General features: G+C 44.3%; 1 pseudogene across 1 annotated transcript; it reads left to right on the forward strand.

Annotated features, from left to right (window-relative positions):
- The first annotated feature begins 19,385 nt into the window (after positions 1–19,385).
- On the forward strand, positions 19,386–21,171 carry LOC309973550 (antileukoproteinase-like; annotated as a pseudogene). The gene is made up of 3 exons: positions 19,386–19,500; positions 20,411–20,572; positions 20,977–21,171. The product of its transcript is annotated as an antileukoproteinase-like (transcript).
- Positions 21,172–21,479: the final 308 nt, after the last annotated feature.

The following is a 21,479-nucleotide window of genomic DNA, read 5'->3' on the forward strand; positions in this document are numbered from 1 at the left end:
ATCAGACGGAGAATGACAAATACCCTATGATTTCACTAATATGTGGACTCTAAGTAATAAAACAAATGAACAAACAAACAAAACAAGAACAAACACATAGATGGAGAGAACAGATCAGTGGTTACCAGAGGGGAAGCTGGTTGGGGGGAGGGTGAAATGGGTGAAGGGGATCAATTATATAGTGATGAATGGTAACTAGACTTATGCTGGTGATCCCTTTGTGGTGTATACAAATATCAAATTATAATTTATATAATGCCCAAAAGTTTGCTATATAACAAATTTACCTCGATAAAAAAAGAACTTTCATTTGGAGCTCAACTCTAAATTTTTTAAAAGGGCATGTGCAGTGCTGTGGAAAACCAATTGAATGAGATCTGTTGTTCTTATTGTAAAATGCCTAAAATTGCAGCAAATATCTCTAATAAAATCTTCTTTAAAGAAGGAAAGAAAGAGAGAGCGAGAAAGAGAGAGAAAGGCAGGTGAGAAGTTGGGGGACAGAGTTGCTATGCTAGGGAGTCATCTTTTTCCTCAGCATCTCTCTGCCTCCCCCCGGGTACCAGCTCCCCTATGTGCAGCCATAGATCTGTTTCTCACCATGGCTTAAGATAGATACTCTCTTTGCCACCAAGCAAGTGGGAACAACACACACTTTTACAGGAGTGCAGAAAGAGTTAGAAGGGTTATTTGGCTTGGGGTTCACATTCCGAAATGACCTCAAGTTAGACTTTTGACCTTAGTAACAAACAAAGTTTATACAAAGTAATGGAGACATAAAGGCAGGCATTAAAGTAGAAAACATTCATTAGACCACTTAAACTTACGCAGTGCCCAATGCATGATATTCTCCATATTATTTTGCTAATAGCTTACTATCTGGCCTTGTCTTTGTACCTGGGTGGGCTCCAAAAGTTAATTTGTTCAAAGTAAACTCTTCAAATGTACGCATTTCTGAAATCTGTTGGGAGGGTTGGGGTTAAATTGTCCTGGATACAAAGTGAGAAGGGGGGAGTTTGTCAGACCTGATAAATACTCTGGCAAAGACAATTCCCTCCCATTGCTTCCGAATCCACTGCATAAAGCAAGAATTAGTAAGGGCCAGGCCAGCCCTGCCACTCCCTGAAGAAGAGTGAGGACTTGTGGGCTTTCAGAAGTTACACCCCAGAGGTTATTACAGTGCCTTTTTCAGGGGTGAGAGCGCTGATACCTCCTGGTCAAATTCAGGCGCTTTTGACCCTGGGCCCTAGGAACTACAGCTCCCCCTGCTGGCGGTTGCCTGCCAGCGTCGATATCAACCGAGATCTAGTAGCCTCCACGTTCACCCACACGCTTTTCTCGCATCATGAAGCCGAGCCGCCTCCCGGCGCCCACTGTGGTCTTCCTCTTGCTCTTTCTCCACATGGCACAGCCTGGATTCCGCAAGGGTGCGTGGTGGGCGTGGAGGTCCTAGGTGTGGTTGGGCGGGGGGAGAGGGGACGCTTCCTCCTCCGAGGAATCCATGAGACAAGCTGGCGCTGATGCCCCGGTGTTCCCACCTCACCCCGTGGAGTTTTTCCCCCAGCTATCAGGAAACCTGGCTATTGCCCAGATTTTTTTCTTTCCTGCCCTTTCGTCTTCTTACCTCTGTGCCGGCGCGATAGAGGTTGCAGTGGGTCCAAGAGGTGTTGTGCGTACAACGGCAGACGTCAGTGTGCGGAGCCATGGCCGACTTTGGACTGAGGTGAGAAGCCCCATCTACCCCGCTTCACTTTGCCCCTGAAACGTTCCAGAAGAACCAGGTGTCCCAGAGGGAGTGGAGGACTCTCGGTGCCCTTAGAAATCATTGAGATAAGAGCTTTTAAATTGAGATCGGCCCTGAACCTTGCCTCAAGGACAGTAAAGAAAGAGGCCCAGCAGACCTCCTTCCTCAGAAAATACAATTTTTTTCGTGTTATGGGCCTCATTCTTCTGTGAATTGATGAGGAAGTTTGGATAAGATAAGCGGCTCAACCGTTAGTGAATTTTTATCATGACTGTTTTCCATGGCCATTGTTTTTTCTAACGGCTCGTATTAAGGAAGCACTTTCCTCTTCACATTTAAACGGTCAGGTAAGGGATTCTGAGATTATAATTCTTTAGCATGGCTCACCTAGAATTCCTGAACCCTGATTCCTCGGAAGCACATCTTAGCACCCTTGGGAGGAGAGTACCTAGCAAGATTCAGACCACAGTGGTCTTGGGACTCAATCCGTGTTCCCCCCACGGTTTGCATCTTTCTGTATCTGCTTCTCTCTCCTCTCCTCAGGTAGAAACCCCTCCTTCACCAGGCTTGAGAAAGTGCTGGGGAGCCCAGTCTCAGACGTGGATAACTGAGCTCCAGTGCTTCCCTGCTTACCTCATTCCCAAGACTTCCTTTTATCAAGAGTTAAATGCTTCTTCATATGAAAATGACACAAAGAGATAAAGTGTTATGTATTTAAAACTACGTGAAAATCTATGACTCCTGAGTCTGTCTCCTCTCCCCCGCCCCCTTTCTCTGTCTTCAGCCTTTGGTGGGGGACACTTTAGGGTTTGTAAAAAAGAATGGGGCTACTGTTTCACATTTAGTCTTGACCAGTTCCTGCGCTTCTGTTTTTCTGATAGGTTTGTTTTTTTTTTAAGATGTTGGGGGTAGGAGTTTATTAATTAATTTATTTATTTTTGCTGTGTTGGGTCTTCATTTCTGTGTGAGGGCTTTCTTTAGTTGTGGCAAGCGGGGGCCACTCTTCATCGCGGTGCGGGGGCCTCTCACTATCGCGGCCTCTCCTGTTGCAGAGCACAGGCTCCAGACGCGCAGGCTCAGTAGTTGTGGCTCACGGGCCCAGTTGCTCCGCGGCATGCGGGATCTTCCCAGACCAGGGCTCGAACCCGTGTCCCCTGCATTAGCAAGCAGATTCTCAACCACTGCGCCACTAGGGAAGCCCTCTGATAGGTTTTTAATGTCTCCTGACACTCAGATTCTCTGTTCATTAAATTCCAAGGGCATTTTTGAGTCATGGTTTCTGTGTTTGGATGCTATGAAAGACGTACAGTCTTATCCTGAGGCTGAAGGGCAAGTCTCTTTGCTCCATTGTCTCTGGTTCAGCTGCTGTTGGCCTTTCCACTTGTGGGAGTAGTATGATCGAGGACTAGGTTTGGGACTTTGGGGTTGGAAATGGAGCAGGACATGGCCTTAGTTCTAGGCTACTTTAGGGTCTAAAATTTAGGCCATTATAAATCAGGAAAAGGAAGTCCTGTCTGAGGCCCTGCTTAGCAACCTTGAACTTACTTTGGGGTTTAAGACCCTTTACCTAATAATGAAGTGTTATCTAGTCATGCATTTCCTCACTTTCTGCTGTGTGATTCCGTCTTGATTCGGGATCACACAGGAATTTCAGGTCTTGGAGTGTGGTCTTCAAAGAAATGTAGTTTTCTTTGACACGTGCATCTTACATTTTTGAAGAACTGCTGATTTCCTAGAATGTTTTAAGTTGACGTATATTTTTCATCAGGCAAGTGATAAAATTTTTGGTGTATGATGAATATGGTCATTTAAATAGAATGGGAAAAATAAATTAATTAATTAAATGGGGACCTCACTCTTTTTAATGGTTTCTAATGGACTCCAATTACCCTCTTCATTTGATAGTAATATCTGTAAAAACAGATATCTAATCTTCTTCTGCCTCTCTGCTTCCTTTCCCTTCATTGCCTGAACAATTCAAACCAAAACAAATAGGTGAGTGGGTGAGCTTGGGTCCTCTGGAAGGCAGATGTCAGAATATGATTAGATCACCAAGAGTGTATGGGGAAAAGGCCTGTGAGAGGTAAATGGGTGACAAGGAGATGAGGATGGCCATCAGACCAGATGCAGGGCTGACTCCTAGTGACGGAGGAGGGAAGGACGGAGGGTTTAGGAGGGAGAGTCTCAGAATATAGTGCAATATTAAGAAAGTGTTGGCCTGGCTGAAAGAGAGTGCTGGAACTGAAGTCACCTACCAGGAGTCCCATGTCTCTCGGAAAGGGCAGAGAAGGAGGGGCGTCTGGCTAGCTTGGGGGTGAGCTCCTCTTTCTTTCCACGGGTGGGGCTCAATCCAGTCCTTCCATTGGGCATCCCAGGAGAGAAGACCCTGACAAATAGGGACCAAGTTCTCTGTGAGGACTTCATCTGGGAGTGTGTCTGGACCACCTGAAATGACCCTTTGGCTGCACAGCTCTGTCTGCCACATTCTTTGTGTGTGTGTGTCTCTCCACCTCCTTGTCTCTCTCTTATACTTCGTCTCCCTCTCATTCTCCACATCTCCTTTGTTCTCTTGCTCTTCATCTCATTTACCCTCTGTATCTGTCTGCCTTTCTTTTTTTTTTTTTTTTTTTTATGCGTTACACGGGCCTCTCACTGTTGTGGCCTCTCCCGTTGCGGAGCACAGGCTCCGGACGCGCAGGCTCAGCGGCCATGGCTCACGGGCCCAGCCGTTCCGCGGCACGTGGGATCTTCCCGGACCAGGGGCACGAACCCGCGTCCCCTGCATCGGCAGGCGGACTCTCAACCACTGCGCCACCAGGGAAGCCCAGTCTGCCTTTCTTTTCATTTCTGGTTCATTACTATCTTGCTGTCTCTGTCTCTTTCTCTGTCTGCCTGTCCTTCTCTCTCTCTCGATGTTTGTCAAATGTTTTTATGTGTAGTGTATGCTTTATTTTCTCCTCTTTCTGTCATACTTTGTTCCGTTGTGTCTGTATCTTTCTCTGGGCCAGGAACACCTGAATGGGGACGCCGCACATCCCCTCATGAGCCAGCGATGTCTCATGGCCCCTTGTCAGGCTGTCCTTAGCACCCACCCCTTGCCTACCTCATGGTCATGACTGCTCCCCTACAGCCTTCCTTTGGTTTCTGGGGACTCCTTTCATCCTCCTGGGAAGATAGTGTCTTGGGCCCTTGTCAAATCCACCTCCTTCCTTGTCTGTGTTGTTTCTCTTGAGGAAGAGAAAGTTGAAACCTGCCCTGCACCCGCCATAACACCCTACTGGGGCCAAAGTCTATCAGCCCCCGCTGTGCCAGGAGGACCCGCAGTGTTCGGAGAAGAAGAAATGCCGCCCTCGTAGGCTGCATGAAGGGCAGGAATCCTACAGATGTTCTAAATCTGTGAGAGGGTTTTATCTGCAAGGAAGGCGCAGAGACTGAGATGCAGGGCCTCTAGAGGGTCTTGGGATGCTGATGGGGGCTCCCTCTCGATCTGGCTGGGGACGAGGGCTAGCCGGGTCTTTGTCACTGCCAACTTTGTAAATCTTATTGGTCGCTTGATCAGATAGTGGAACCAACCGTCAGCCAGACTGGAGATGAGCCACCAGTCAGTCCAGCAGGGGGCGCACTGGATTAAAGGAATGGGGCCTGCCTTCATGAGATGCTTAGGCCTCGGTTTGGGGGTTGGGGGCGGCTGGCTTCCGTGGAGCAGGGTAAGGCTGTGCAGGCTCTGGTTCTGGACAGCAGGAGGGTCTCAAGCTCTGGACCTGCTCTCTGAAGGTGAGGTGAAGCCTGGGAAGTGTTCAGTGGTGAAAGGCACTTGGAAGATGCCCAACCCTCCAAACTCGCAAAAATGATGCTCGGCGTCGCCACAGCCCGCAGTGCTGCAAGGGCAAGTATAGGAAGTGGTGTATTGTCCCTAAGGAAGTAAGAAGACGGCCAGGCTCAGATCTCAGACCCACCTGCCACCACTCTCCCTCAATGTGGCCTAAGTCCCCTGGAGCTCTGCCCTCTGTGGCAGGGGGGCTGCCTCAGCAGAACCTCTGCCCTTCAACACCATCTCCCACTGTCTTCTGGGTACGAAACCTCAGAGGACCACACTGGCAGTGCTTCTATGCCTGACCTCTCACCTAGGCCCCAGGAGGGAGAGGGCCTGGAGAAGCTTAGAGAAGCAGCCCTGGCTCAGGGCTCATGAGACCTCGGTCTGAATGTCAGCTTTGCCTCTGACTGACATATTGCCTCGGGAGGGTGACCGTACCTCTCTGACACAGTTGAATGAAAGCCGAGAAATGGACCCTCACATATATGATCCATTAATGTTTGATAGGGGAGCCAAGAATGCTCAGTGGGGAGAGGATGGTCTTTTCAATAAATGGCGCTGGGAAAACTGGACACCCACACGCAAAAGAAAGAAATTGAACCGCTATCTACACCACTCACAGAAATTAGTTTGAAATGGAGTTAGGACTTACACTTAAGACCTGAAATCATTAAGCTACTAGGAAAAAACATAGAGAAAACGCTCCTTGACATCAGTCTTGGCAATGATTTTTTGCACACAACACCGAAATCAGAGCAACCAAAGCAAAAGTCAATAAGTGGGACTACATCAAACTAAAAAGCTGCCCAGCAAAGTCAACAATCGACAAAATGAAAAGGCAACTTACGGGATGAAAGAAAATATTTTCACATCGTATATCTGACACGGGGGCTAATATCCAAAATCTATAAGGAATTCATATAATCAATAGCAAAAATAAAACCAAACCATCCAATTAAAAAATGGACAGAAGACTTGAATAGTCTTTTTTCCAAAGAAGACATACAAATGGCAAGTACATGGAAAGGAACCCAACATCACTAATCATCATGGAAATGCAAACCAAAGCCACAATGAGATATTGCCTCACATCTGTTACAATGGCCACCATAAAAAGACAAGAAATAACAAGTATTGTTGAGAAAAGGGAACCCTCATGCACTGTTGGCAGCAATGTAAATTGGTGCAGTCACTATGAAAAACAATACGGAGGTTCTTCAAAAAATTAAAAACAGAACTACCATATGATCCAGCAATCTCACTTCTGGGTATATATCCAAAGGAGATAAAATCACTATCTAGAAAACATATCTGTACTCCCATGCTCATTGCAGCAACATTCACAGTAGCCAAGACACGAAAACAACCTAAATATTCACTGACAGATGAATGGATGAAGAAGTGGTACACATACATGATGGAATATTGTCCAGCCAAAAAAAAGAAAGAAGGAAATTTTGCCACGTGTAACAACATGAATGGACCTAGAGGGCGTTATGCTAAGTAAAATAAGTCAGACAAAGAAAGACAAATATCTCACTTAAACGTGGGATCTAAAAACATCGAACTCACAGAAACAGAGCTTAGAATGGTGGTTGCCAGAGGCTGAGTGGTAGGGGAAATGGGCGATGGTCAAAGAGTACAAACTTCCAGTCAAAAGATGAATAAGTTACCCCCAAAAGATGAATAATTTTCAGGGATCGATGTACAGCATGGTGATTACAGTTAACAAAACTATTGTACACTTGAAAGTTGCTATGAAAGTAGAGCTTTAAGGTTCTCACTGTAATAAAATGGTAAAATTACAATAAAATGGTAATTATGTGAGATAAAGAACGTGCTAACTAACCTTATTGTGGTAAGCATTTTACAGTATATAAGGGTATCAAATTATCCCATTGTACACCTTAAACTTACACAATGTTTTATGTCAATTATACCTCAATAAAGCTGGAGGGAAAATCAAAATTACATAAAAAGATGCAGTCATAGAAGTCTTTTCCCATCCCTATCCTTCACTCCACTTCCACCCAACCCTTATAGGTAACAATTTTATTCCTTTCTGGTTTATCTTTCTTATATTTTCATTTTATATATATATATATATATATATATATATATATATATATTCTTATTTGGATTTGTTTCTTACATGAAGGATATCTTACTTTATACATCGCTGTCACTAAACAATATAACTGACAATTACTCCATCTCAGCTCTTAGAGAACTTCCTCATTCTGTAGTGCCCCAATATTCTATTGTGTGGGTATATCACAGTTTACTCATCCCATTTCCTTGTCCTGCACAGATAAGCAATCCTTTGCCATTATGAATGACGTTACAAATTATGTTAGCGTGATGGTTGACATATGTTTTCAGGGTAGATTCCTAGAAGCTAGACTGTTGAAAGGATAAAAACATGTAGTTTTGTTAAACATTTGCTCAGTTCCCATCCCCAGGAACTGCAGTATTTTGGATTCCTACCAGCTATGTCTGAGAAAGATTATTTCTTCATAGCCTTGTTGATGGAGTTTGTTGTCAAGCTCTTGAATTTTTGCTAGTCTGGCAGGCAGGAAACAGGATAGTTTCAATGTGTAGTTTTCTATTCATATACCAATACCACAGTGCTTTAACTATAGGGGCATTATAGTGTCTTCTAACATATGGTAAGGCTAGTCTTTTTGATGATTTTCTTTTTTAGGGGTTTCCTACTTTTATATGAAGTTTAGAATCAACTCCTCAAAAATTATTGGTACTTTATTGACATTATATTAACGAAGAAATTTGACATTTTTATTATGCTGTAATCACTCCATCCAACAACAAGGGATGTCTTCCCATTTAAGTATACTTTTGAGTCTTTGAGAAATATTTTAAAATTTTGATATTTTCCCATGGCATTTATTTCTAGTGTTTAAGTGTTTTGTTGTATTGTAAATGGGACGTTCTCTTACATTAAATCTTCTAACTTCTTGTTTATGTGTAAGAACATCAGTGATTTTTGATGCTAATATAAAATATTTTAAATGATTTTATCATTTATACACATTAGATTTAACATGGAATCTCTCGGCTTTTATAGATACACGATCATGTTATCTACAATGATAATTTTATTTCTAATTTTTAAAATCCTGTGCAATACATTGGCTATTTCTTCCAATACAATATGAAATAGTAGTGAAGTTAGTGGACATCCTCACCTTCTCCTTAATCTTAATGGAAAAGCCTTTGAGATTCTCTATTGAGAAGGTGTTAGTGCATTTTTTAGTTTATCAAATGCACATATGGTTTTTAAAAATAATAAATGGGGCTTCCCTGTTGGCGCAGTGGTTGAGAGTCCGCCTGCCGATGCAGAGGACACGGGTTCGTGCCCCGGTCCGGGAAGATCCTACATGCCACGGAGTGGCTGGGCCCGTGAGCCATGGCCACTGAGCCTGCACATTTGGAGCCTGTGCTCTGCAACGGGAGAGGCCACAACAGTGAGAGGCCCGCGTAGCGCAAAAAAAAAAAAAAAAAAAAAAGGACCAGAGGAACCAGAGGTTGTGCAAGGAACAGAGGAGAAGAGATACTGCTGCAACATGAATGATAGTTTTTAAAAAGGACAATCAAAGAATGAGAATAATGACAGATGAGGTTAAAAATTCTAAAAAGAGTGGGGGAAAATAAATATGAGGAAACCATTCAGAGACTAGAATTACAAGTTAGAGAGATGGAAATAAGATGGAAAAATAAGAAATTTAGAGAATCAATCACTGAGATCAAATCTGGCTAATGAAACTTTCTGAAAAGGAATCACAAAAATGGTGGTGGTAAAATTATTAAAGAAATTATTTTAAAAAAAAGAAATTATAAAACATCCCAGAATTGAAATGCTTAGTGAGTACCCAGTTCACAAACATAAAACAAAACAAAACAAAACAAAACAAAAACCACCTACATTAAGGCTAATCATTGTGAAACAGTACATCAAGGATAAAGAGAAGATTCTATAAGCTATGAGATGGGTGAGAAAGAGAGTCACATCGCATTCAAAGGATGGGGAATCAGGATGGCATTTGACTTCTCAGTAGGAACACCAGAAGTCAGAACAAAAACAATATTCTCAAATTTTTGAGTGAAATTATTTATAATCTTATTCTAAGCCAAAATATCAACCAAGTGTGAAGGTAAAATACAGATGTTTCCCAAAGTGCAATGTCTCAAAATATTTTCTTCCTAGGTACCATTCCTCAGGAATCTACTGGAGAATGTGCTCCAATAAAATGCAGGATGTAACAACAAAGAGAGAGAGAGAGAGAGAGAGAGAGATGAAATCCAGGAATAATATAGGAAAGGAGCCAAGATAATAATTGCCAGGATCATGGCAAAGAAAAGCCCAAAACTGGAGCAAAAGAATGGAACACTCCTGGAGAGGCATCTCATAGAAAACAAAATGGAAATGACTAATGGGCCGAATAATGGCTCCCACAGACGCTCACATCCTAATCCATGGAAGCTATGAATGCTCCCTTATACGGCAAAAGGAGCTTTGCAGATGTGGTCAAATTAAGGATATTGATTATTGATATGGGAAGATTATCCTGTATAATCTGAATGAACCTAAACGTCATCACAAGTATCCTTGTAAAAGGGGGGCAGAGAGAGATTTGACAACTGAAGAAAAATTAGGAGATGTGACAATGGACTCCCTGGATCACTCATACCAGTAATCCTCAGCTTCACCACATGGGCAATAATCCGTCTGCAGATTCCTCACCAATGATACCATATGCTGGGCAGTGCCCAGGGAGAAGAGACACCGCCCTGGCCTCTGTTGCATCACTTGGGAATTCTATAGACATCTCATATTCCAAAGAGAAGGTCCTGCCCAGAAAAAGTAGTTCCCGCTGGATCTAGGTGTCCACTTCAGTTGGGAGTTAGTCAGTTGGTGACCCAGTCAGTCATTTAGACAATCTGTCCGTCAGTGCCACATGCCACCAGCCACCAGCACTGCTTGCGGGGACCCTAAAGGAATCGGTTGCTCTTCCAGGAGGTGTGTGGACCTCTGTTTGGGGTCTGAGATGTGGAAAGGGTTGAATTCTTTGCTAAAGCACAGACTCAGGGCTGGGGTTTTGCAGCATGAGGAGATCAGGACCTCCTGTAACCTGCACCTCTGCCTTGTCCAGTTGAGGCGGAGCCTGGGAAATGCCCAGGAGTGTCTGGCAAGGGCAGGAGACTCTATCCGCTTCACCAATGTAAGAAGGACAGTTAGTGCCGGGGTAATAACCTCGAGGGCCACAAGGGCAAGTGTGGGCACATGTGTGTTACCTCGTGAAAGCTAAAGAGGAGATCCAGGCTTATTTCAACGTCCCCAATCCATCTTCCACTTGGTCCAGACCCACAGGAAGGGGCTCTCTGCCTTTTTCCCTCTGCTAGGCTTCCCTGTCCTTCAGTATCATCCCCACTCCCAGTCCTTCAGCAAGAGCCCCCCCAGAGTCAACATCTCAGGTGTGTTCTCTTAGGAGCAAACTTAAGCCAAGGGCTCGAGAGCACCCAGGAGAAACTCGTAAGGGGTTGAGGGGAAGAAGCAAAGCAATGGCATGATTTCAGAGGAAGTCCCAGCCTCAGCCTGATCCCACAGGGATCTTTGAAGCATTAAAAACAGGGATTTTTTACATTTTTTACAAACTCCCATACTGGTCAGACATTGCCTAGGAGCTGAGGCGAGATCACATAAAGTCCCAGGCATTTTGGTTCTTCCTCTGGGCAAAGTCTCAGAGTGAGTCCTTAGCAGCAAAACACTAATCTGGGTCATAGCCATATAGAGACAATCAAAGGTATTGAAGGAACCTGGGCATGGCAGCAACAGTGTTCAACGCAGCCAGTCACCTGGGGCAGTGCTCCCATCTCAGACATTTTTGGCATGAGCCCTGGAAGAGAGAGCAGCTTTGATGGGTCAGGAGGTAGCTTTCAGACTACAACCTGCAGCCCTGCTCTATCAGTTAAGGAGAAGGTTGGAAGGTGTCTTGTGGAGCCAAGCAACTGCAGAAGGTCCTCCTGCCGAGATGAATGTCAACAACAGCCAGTGCAGAAGTGTTTCTAAATGTTGCAACGTCCTGTGTAGGCAAGCAATGTATTTACCCCATAGAGGGCAAGGAGGAAGTCCAAGCTCAGATCAAAGTCCTTCGATCCAGTTGGCCTCAGTATCCCGGTACCCCAGACCTATGGCGAGTGGCCGCCTGCCTAGTTATTTCTGGCAGAGCCTTTGCAAGGCCTACCTGCAATTAACACCACCCTTGCCCCAGGCAAGGTTTCCCACAGGGTTACCTGGCACGGTGCTTTCTCCCCTCCGAAGGCCCTGGAAGGAAGGTCATCTTAGACTGGAAAAGAAGCAGGCAGCTGTGGTCCAGGGCACAGGAACCTTGAAGTGGAATAAAAACTGCTTCTTGTTTACAGTATGATTATGGAGGATGACTGTATCTCTTTGAACCTCAGTTTTTCCCTCTGCAAAATGGACATGACCACATTCATCCGTATGACATCCTACACAGGGCTTTGTCATCCATAAAGTGCTGTGGGCACTGATTTCCTCCTCTAGGTTCTGGGTGATTAAAGCCCAGCAGCACCACCAGAGTTGGGGGCCCCTCAAGACTCCTCCAGCCAGTGTCCTGACTTTCCTTATGAGAATCCTGAGTCAGTGAATAGCTAGGATTGACCCCAAGACCAGGGATCCTTTCATTTTGCCACGTCGTGCCTCTTCTTTCCTGCCCCAAGTGGTCTTGGAACTTGACGGCCAGAGGTCCCCCTTAAGGTGGAGGATCTGGAGGTAAGGTGGCTGTCCCACAGTGGAAGCTGTCATCGAATGTTCTTTCTGCAGACGGATTATTGCCCATGTGGTGAAGCTGAGGATTCCTGGTATGAGTGATCCAGGGAGTCCGTTCCTACGAAACCTGTAATACCGGGCATTCCAAACTGAAGCCTCGGTTCTACCATGAATACTTCCTCTGTGTCTGGTCTTTTGTGTAGCCCTGACACCCAAAAAAGAGCTGAGCACAGAAAATGTGTTTTGATCAGAGAATGAATAAAAAGCACATGGTTCTCTCTACATACCCAGCATCTGTGATTCATAGAGTCTGCCCTGGTAGCTGGGAGTGGGTGTTAACATAGAGCCTCTCTCCTATAGCGTGAATCCTAGTACCAGTGGGCATGCTCTTCCCCTAAGCTATGCATACTGTCGGCAAGCAAAATTTGCCACCCCAAATCGTGCCTCTTTGGCATGAAGATTAATTTAGGCTGATTATTTTTAAGGCCCAAAAGACTCAGGAAGAACCTTTGACCTTCCCTCTAATTGCCTAAAAGACATGTAGATAACATTTTTTTTTTAGATTTCACATATAAGCAATATCATATGATATTTGTCTTTGTCTGACTTACTTCACTTAGTATGATAATCTCTAGGTCCATCCATGTTGCTGCAAATGGCGTTATTTCATTCTATTTTATAGCTGAGTAGTATTCCATTTTATATATATATATATATATATATATATATATATATACCATATCTTTAAAAAAAATGATACAAATGAACGTATATACAAAACAGAAATAGATCCACAGACATAGAAAACAAACTTATGGTTACCAAAGGGAAAAGAGGGGGAGGGATAAATTAGGAGTTTGGAATTAACATTTGCACACTACTATATATAAAATAGATAACCAACAAGGACCTACTGTATAGCACAGGGAACTATACTCAATACTTTGTAATAGCCTATAAGGGAAAAGAATCTGAAAAAGAGTAGACATAGATACATGCATAACTAAATCATTACTTTGATGCACACTCAAAACTGACACAACATTGTAAATCAACTATACTTAAATAAGTAAATAAATAAAATTTTAAAAATAAATAAAAGAAATGTAGATAGAGGACCTGTTCCAGGAAGGGAGATATCACCGGAGAAAACTGTAGTATGAACTAAGTGTGTAGACAGGGAGGAACCTAGCAAGATCTGTTTCTTTTTTTTTAAGTTCCTCTATGTGTCCATTATTTCTGTACGGCCCAGCAAACATTTGTTTACCAAACATTTGCTTCTCCATCTCCATATGAATTGCTTTTCTCCTCTTTGAAATTCCAAACTGCTGTCCCCAACATCCTTCCTCCTTTGTCTTTAGCTGAACATGGTATTTAAGGTGAGGGCTTCAGTCATTCTGGCGAGTTACTCAGTTTTCCTGGGTCTCTCCCATGTGTACGTGTTATTAAGCTTTTGTTTGATTTTCACCTGTTAATCTGCCTCATGTCAATTTAATTCATAGACTAGCCGGAAGAACCTAGAAAGGGTGGAGAAAACTTTCTTCCTCCCTGACAATACTTAAAATTCAAATTGCTTTTAGGTTTTTCCTTTTGGCAAGGCTAGGTTGTTCTTGTAGAAAAAAACAAGCAATTCTGCCAAGTGGATGAACCGATTTTCCCTTCTGCCAGCAATATATGTCTCTGTTTCCCCACAGCTTAATAATACATTGTCAGACTGTAAAACTCTGGCCAATCTGATATCTGAAAATGGATATCTTATTTCAGTTTGCATACATGATTATATGAGACCAAATACATATCCAAGCGCACACATAATCATGTACTTCGTGCTGCATTAACAAACAATTGTGAAGTCTCAATGGCATAACATTGTACAAGTTTATATCCACAGACTCAACAGAATTATGGGGATGTTTGCGAGGACATTCCAACCTTACGTAAATTTCAAAAGATCCATCTGGGAAGAGCTGGAGAGGAAGAAAACCCTGCAGGAAGAAATTCACCTGTGAAGCTCATTTCTGATGGGAGGAGATCTGATGGCCACAGTTGTCATCCAGTAGATGACGGGTAGAGAAAGGGTGTGGTTGATGTTATCCTCCCTTGTTTTCACCATGTTTCCCAGTTTCTATCTTTTGGCCCAATTTGGCAGGTTTCAGCCCTGCTGCCCACCACCAACTTGTTGGCATGAGACCACTATCTCAAGTAGCCAGCCTCATGGCGAAGTGGTCCTCCATTCCCCTTAGAGATTGTTGGAATATTTCAGAGAACCTTTTCCAAATGTGTGAAAGGAACACTGTAAAAATTTGGACACAGATGACTGTCCCCAAGGACTAGCATGAACTGGGAGGGAGGGATTGGAGCGTGGCTAATAGCGCTTCCTTCATGGGTTCACTCAATGAATCATTTATTGTTTCATTCATTCAACACACATATCATATGTCAGGTTCCCAAACTGTATAGCAATCGTCATCCTTCTGACGACAATTGCAGTCTACACAGGCCTGTTACTGAGCTAGATGCTGGGATTTATCTTTGGTTGAGTTCTCCTGGAAGCAGACCCTGAGGCAATAATTTGAGGACAAATAATTTACTTGGGAAGTGATCCAGAAGCATGTTTCAGAGAATGGGTTTGTGAGATGGGGAATGGATGGAAGCCAAAAAGTGTGCAGTGCTGAGAAGTTTACTGCTGTGGGCAACTGGGGCTCATCCTGTTGGAAAACTCTGGAAGACTTTATAGAACTTGCCTTAGAATTTCCCACCCTGGATGAGAGAGAGGAGGTATTTATCCTCCAACTCCAATCTGTCATTTGCTGATGGCTGCTCCCTGAAACCCCTCAGACAGAGTATCGCAGGATTATAGCAGATGCCACTGGCATGTACTGGAGTGGAGAGTGCCCTGGGACTATGGACAGGGCACAGAAGGGTTAATAGCTATAAGATCTAATCATCAAAAATAGCCAAAAATTTTGGCTGAAATCAAGACCTTAATTAAAAAATACTTTATTGCTAAAAAATGCTTAGAAAAAAAAACAAAAGAGACTTACTGTAAAGCTACATGTCTTAATCCACTCAGACTGCTATAAAAAAAATAACATAAACTGGCTTGATTTAACAACAGAAACTTATCTCTCGCTGTTCTGGAGCCTGGGAAGTCCAAACTCAAGGCACCGGCAGATTTGGTGTCTGGAGAGATTCCTCTTCCTGGTTTGTAGATGGCCACCTTCTTGCTGTATCCTGCCAGAGGGAGAAAGGTCATCTCTCTCATATCTTTTCTTATAAATGCACCAATCCCATTCATAAGTGCTCTACCCTCATGACCTCATCACCTCCCAAAGGCCCCAATTCCTGATACCACAACATTGGGGGTTAGGGCTTCAACACAGGAATTTTGAGGGAACACAAACATTCAGCCCACAGCACTATAGTAATGAAGACATTGTGGTATTGACAAAAGGATACACACATAGATCAATGGACAGTGCAGAAATAGATTCACACATACGTAGCCAATTGACTGTTGACAAAAGTGCAAAGGGAATTCATTGGAGAAATAATAGTCTTTTTAACAAATGATGCCGGAACAATTGGACTCCCATATACAAAAATATGAATCTTGATCCATACTTCCACATCATTTGTAAAAACTAACTCAAAATGGATCATAGACATAAATGCAAAAAGTAAAACTATAAAACCTGCAGAAGAAAACATAAGGAGAAAATCTTTGCGACCTTGGGTTATGCAATAATTTCTCAGATATAACACCAAAAGCATGATGAAGAAAATATTAAGTGGGCTGTCATCAAAATTAAACACTTCTGCTCTTTGAGAAAACACTGTTAAGTAAATGAAAAGACAGGCCACCAAGGGCTCCCATTTCAGAGTCTTTCATATAAAAGAACCCTATTGTGAGCAGAATAATGCTTAGTGCTTTGCCTGGGTGATTGTACATCTTCATGGGGAGCTATGTGAGATAACAGGCTCTCTTTTTAAATACTTTTCACTTTTGTCAAAGTTATACGTGCAAATAGACTAAAGAGTCACATAGTTTACAAAGCATGTTGTGAAGCATAGAGGTTGCTTACCACCACCCTCCCCCTAGAGGGGACCGCTTTTAGTTTATCATCTTGACACTTGTATCCCTGTCTCTAAGTAACATTCATTATTGTAATAATAATGTTACATCTCGACTTTTCAGTTTTAGATATAATCCATTGACTTCCCAGGACTGAAAATGAGATTTTTGTCCACCTCTTTGCTCCCTACACCTCCAGCACTTCCACTCCCCTCCCTCCCATCAATGTTATATGATAATTGTGATTTCATCAGCACTACTGTTTACAGTATTATGACTATGTAAACACTTGTTACAGTTGAACTATGTAGTAAACCAAACCACTTTTCCCTTCTGGCACAGCTTTTTAATTTTCTCTGATGTGAAAAAATTGTCTGGTTTTGCGTTTGCTTGGTTTTCTATGTATGTATTGCCTAGTCAACCACAAATCCCCCAAATCGCCTCTCCATGTATTCATATGTGTGTGTATTTATATCATATTCATAGATGTTCTATTAATTTCACCTTCCAGAAGATGAATTTCCTGGAGCCCTCTGACTCCCTCCAATCTGGGCTGGTAGCTCTGTATTGTTTTTCTTATTTATTTATTTATTTTTGGCTGCACTGGGTCTTCGTTGCTGTGCGTGGGCCCCCTCCAGTTGCAGCAAGAAGGGGTCAACCCTCACCGCAGCACGCGGGCCCCTCCCGCTGCGGAGCATGGGCTCCAGGCTCGCAGGCCCCAGTAGCTATGGCACACGGGCTTCAGCAATTGTGGCACATGGGCCCAGCCACTCCACAGCATGTGGGATCCTCCCGGACCAGGGCTCGAACCCGTGTCCCCTGCATTGGCAGGCAGACTCTCAACAACTGCACCACCAGGAAAGTCCCTTTTTTTCCTTTTTTAAATAGCAAATTTGTAATGCTTTTATTTTTTCTCCTTAAATTTCTTTAAAAAAATTTTTTGTTGTTGAAGTAGCATTGATGTACAATATTATATAATTTACAGGTGTATAATATAGTGGTTCACAATTTTTAAGGTTTATACTTCATTTACAGTTATTGTAAAATATTGGCTCTATTCCCCAGGTTGTACAGTATATCCTTGTAGCTTATTTTATGCATAATAGTTTGTACCTCTTAGTCCCCTCCCCCTATATTGCCCCTCCCCCCTCCCTTCTGTCCACTGGTAACCTCTAGTTTGTTCTGTCTGTATTTCTGGCACTCAACTGTCATGCTGTTATTTTCTGTCACCATCATCATGGGGGCGCTCTTCTTTTCTGCTCCTACGTTCTATTTTCTGTATTTCATGCATTTTTTCCTTGGTTTCATCTTAATAGGCTTTCTTTTGCTGTTCAGAATTGTCCCATATGAATTTCTCGCCATGTAGCCAATGTCCAATAAATGTCCACTATAATCATGAAAAAGCAGTGGGGGTAATTCTAGGGTGTGGGAGAATTTTTTGAGCATGTTAACTAACACTCCTTTTTTTTTTTTGCGGTACGCGGGCCTCTCACTGCTGCGGCCTCTCCCGTTGCGGAGCACAGGCTCCGGACGCGCAGGCTCAGCGGCCATGGCTCATGGACCCAGCCGCTCCGTGGCACATGGGATCTTCTGGACAGGGGCACGAACCCGCGTCCCCTGCATCGGCAGGCGAACTCTCAACCACTGCACCACCAATGAAGCCCTAACACTCCTTTTTTAACTTGCTATTCAGCTGACTGCTGAGAAGAGCCCTGTTGGTTTATCTCAGGAAATGTGGCTTAAATGTGATTGGCTTCACATTAATTTCACTTCCAACCACAGTGCTAAGGGGTAGTGTGTTCATCCTTCAATGTCCTTCCACCCTTTTCAACTCAAGTCCCCCTCTGTGATCTAGTCAGTTACTATTATTCCTACTTCACAGCTGGGAAGGCTGAGGCCCAAAGAGGTTTTGCTTGCTGTCTCTTCTTCACCTGTCATTCAGCAAGGATTCTCTGTGTGGCTGGCACTGCAGGTATTACATCGAAACAAGTCAGGAGAAAGCAAGAGAAAATGTCACCTGCCATTCAGGGAAGAGAGTGACGCTGGGTAATCTGGCAACAAATGTGGCAACGCCCAAGAGTCCCAGAGTGTGGGAAAGTCAGGGCACTTAGAGACGTCCCAGCTAGCCGATTGCTTCAGGCTTCTAAGAAGCTCCTTTTTTTTTTTTTAAATTAATTTATTTAATTTTTGGTTGCGTTAGGTCTTCGTTGCAACAAATGTGGCAACGCCCAAGAGTCCCAGAGTGTGGGAAAAAGTCAGGGCACTTAGAGACGTCCCAGCTAGCTGATTGCTTCAGGTTTCTAAGAAGCTCCTTTTTTTTTTTTTTAATTTATTTACCTTATTTTTGGCTGCGTTGGGTCTTCGTTGCTGCGTGGGCTTTCTCTAGTTGGGGGGGGCTACTCTTCATTGCAGTGCTTGGGCTTCTCATTGTGGTGGCTTCTCTTGTTGCAGAGCATGGGCTCTAGGCGTGTGGGCTTCAGTAGCTGTGGTGCAAGGGCTTAGTTGCTTCGCGGCATGTGGGATATTCCCAGACCAGGGCTCGAACCCATGTCCCCTGCATTGGCAGACAGATTCTTAACCACTGTGCCACCAGGGAAGCCCCTAAGAAGCTCCTTTGTAATGCCCTGTTCTGCCCTCTTTGCCCCCTCCCCTATTCCACCCTAAAGGTGGGTGGTCCTCTAGCTTGTTCCTGAATGGCTTCCTGACCAGCCTGGTGACACCTCCCCCTCCAAGTCCTACATTTCCCTTCCTAGGCCTCACACTCTTGCCTAAGGGCAGAAACAGCCAGCAACACTCGGGATGACGTGGTCCCTGTCCTCACCTGAATGTTGGGCTTATGAAATAGCAGCTGGGAGGGCTCAGGGCAGTTCTGGCAGGACCACACTCGTAGGAGCGGGTATAAAGGGTAAAGCCAGCACTGGCTACCACAGCTCCACCTGCCCTCAGGATGAAGCCTAGCAGCCTTACCGTCTTCCTGGTGATATTTGCCTTTGGATTCCTGACGCCCTGGGTTGTGGAAGGTGGTCTCAGAGGTGAGTTGGACTCTCTCAGGCCATACGCAGGTGCCTGAGTCAGTGATAGCTCAAAGTGGGAATAGCCTCTTCCTTGTAGCCTGGGGGCTGACCTTGAAGTCACCATTCCAATGGTCGGGCCTATGGCCCCTAATTTCAAGCATCTCTCTGAGGACTTCAACTTAGGGAGTTCCTGCACATCCAGAAATTTACCTTTCACCAGATGGACCTGTTTACCCCAGCCCCTGTATTTCTTATTTTTCTTTCTCTATGGCTCCTTCTTTACTGTTTTGTTTGTTTTTTTAATCTCTCTTTTTCTCTGTCACATGATTTTGGTCACTATCTTTTTTAATTTTCCAAATTGGTGTCTTTTTCTCTTAATGTTTCTTATTTTAACAGTCATTCTCTCTTTCTCTATCTCCTTCCCAGTAGATCTGTTCTCTTTTATTTAATCTCTGATGAGTGGCCTCTCCTGGAATCACTGTCCTGTGCTGCCTCCCTGCCAGGCAAACCCGGGCAAGGGATACCTGACCATGAGCTCTAGTTAGCACTTACTGGACCTGGCCTATACTGACTTGCAATGGCTGATTGTAAAATCTTCAAGACTTTTGCGAGCTAGTTGATGTCACATTGGTAGCTTGAAATTAGCCATGATGGGAATATTTACACCACGCAAATTGGCAAACTCTACAAAGTCTCCCTCTTAAAACATCTAGTAACACACCACCATCTATACCTTCTTTCTTGTGCCATTGACTCCCTCCTGGCTGAGTGGTTGGCTGAGCTAGGCACTGCCCCACACCTGCCTTGAAACTAGAATCCTAACAGTTCCCTTTATTCCTTTGGGGTCAGCCACCTGGGTTAGGTTTTCTCTCCTCTCCTGGGAAGCTGATTCCTTCTCCAGGATTGTGGTCATGACTCAGCATCAGCTTCTTCTTCCTCCTTTGTTCTTACCTTTCAGAAAAATGTAAACCTGGAGCCTGCCCCTTCCTACGCCTTGTGAAGTGCATTGGCTATGAACCCTCTGAATGCCAGAATGACTGGCAGTGTCCACGAAGGCAAAAATGCTGCTCCAACGCTTGTGGCCGCAAATGCATGGATCCTGTATTCGCGGAAGACTCAGGTGAGAAAGTAGAGTCTTGGAAATGGGGACCACGGAGATTTGAGCTTGAGGACACGCATCCTGAGGAAGTAGAGAGTGCTCCTCTGAACTGGGATGGAGGCTGGGATAGACCCAGGGATCCTCCACCCCCAGCTCTGTATGCTCAGGTAGACAGTGGGTCAATTCGTGAGCCAGTCAGCCAGCTGGCCAATCAGTTAATGAATCAGTCTGTCTGTCAGACACATACAACACTGGTTAGGGTCCCCTTGGTGGGAAGGAGTCTCCTTTAGGACATACACTGGCCTCAGTTTTGGTCCTGAGGTTGGGGAAGAACTGATTTCCATGCACAGGGTGGAGATGGGGTTGGGAGTTTGGGTGATGTGCTAAGGGGTGAAGCCTCTGAGTTGTGACTTTGTTTTTACCAGTTAAGTTCACTCCTGGGAAGTGTCCAGTGGTTACTGGCCAGTGTAAGAGACCCAACCCTCATAAACAACTGCCTGAATGACAGCCACTGCCCGAAGGGTCTCCAGTGTTGCAGGGGGGTGTGTGGGAATTCATGTGTACAGCCGGTTAAAGATAAGGAGAAGACCTGGCAAGATCCACACCCCCCTGTATCCTAATATGGTCTCAACCTCCTGGTGCCCTTGCATGTGAAGGAGGATGTTTGAGGTCTCCCAATACTGCCCCCTCCCCCAAGCAGATCCTCTGCCCTTCAACACCCTTCACCCCTTAGAGTTCCTTAGACAAGAAGTGCCAGGGGGCACCTGTGACAGGTAATGCTGGGTCTTGGGAAGGAAGGCTTCTTGGAATAAGCCAGGAGGAAGGAGCATGTTACAAGGGGCAAAGGTTCTATCTTTTAATATCATCTCTGCCTCTGACTGACTGTGTGCCTATGAGCAACTGACTGTATCTTTCTTAGCCTCAGTTT

Source organism: Leucopleurus acutus (genome assembly GCF_964270905.1).
Source record: "Leucopleurus acutus genome assembly, chromosome: 16".
Lineage (NCBI taxonomy): Eukaryota > Metazoa > Chordata > Mammalia > Artiodactyla > Delphinidae > Leucopleurus > Leucopleurus acutus.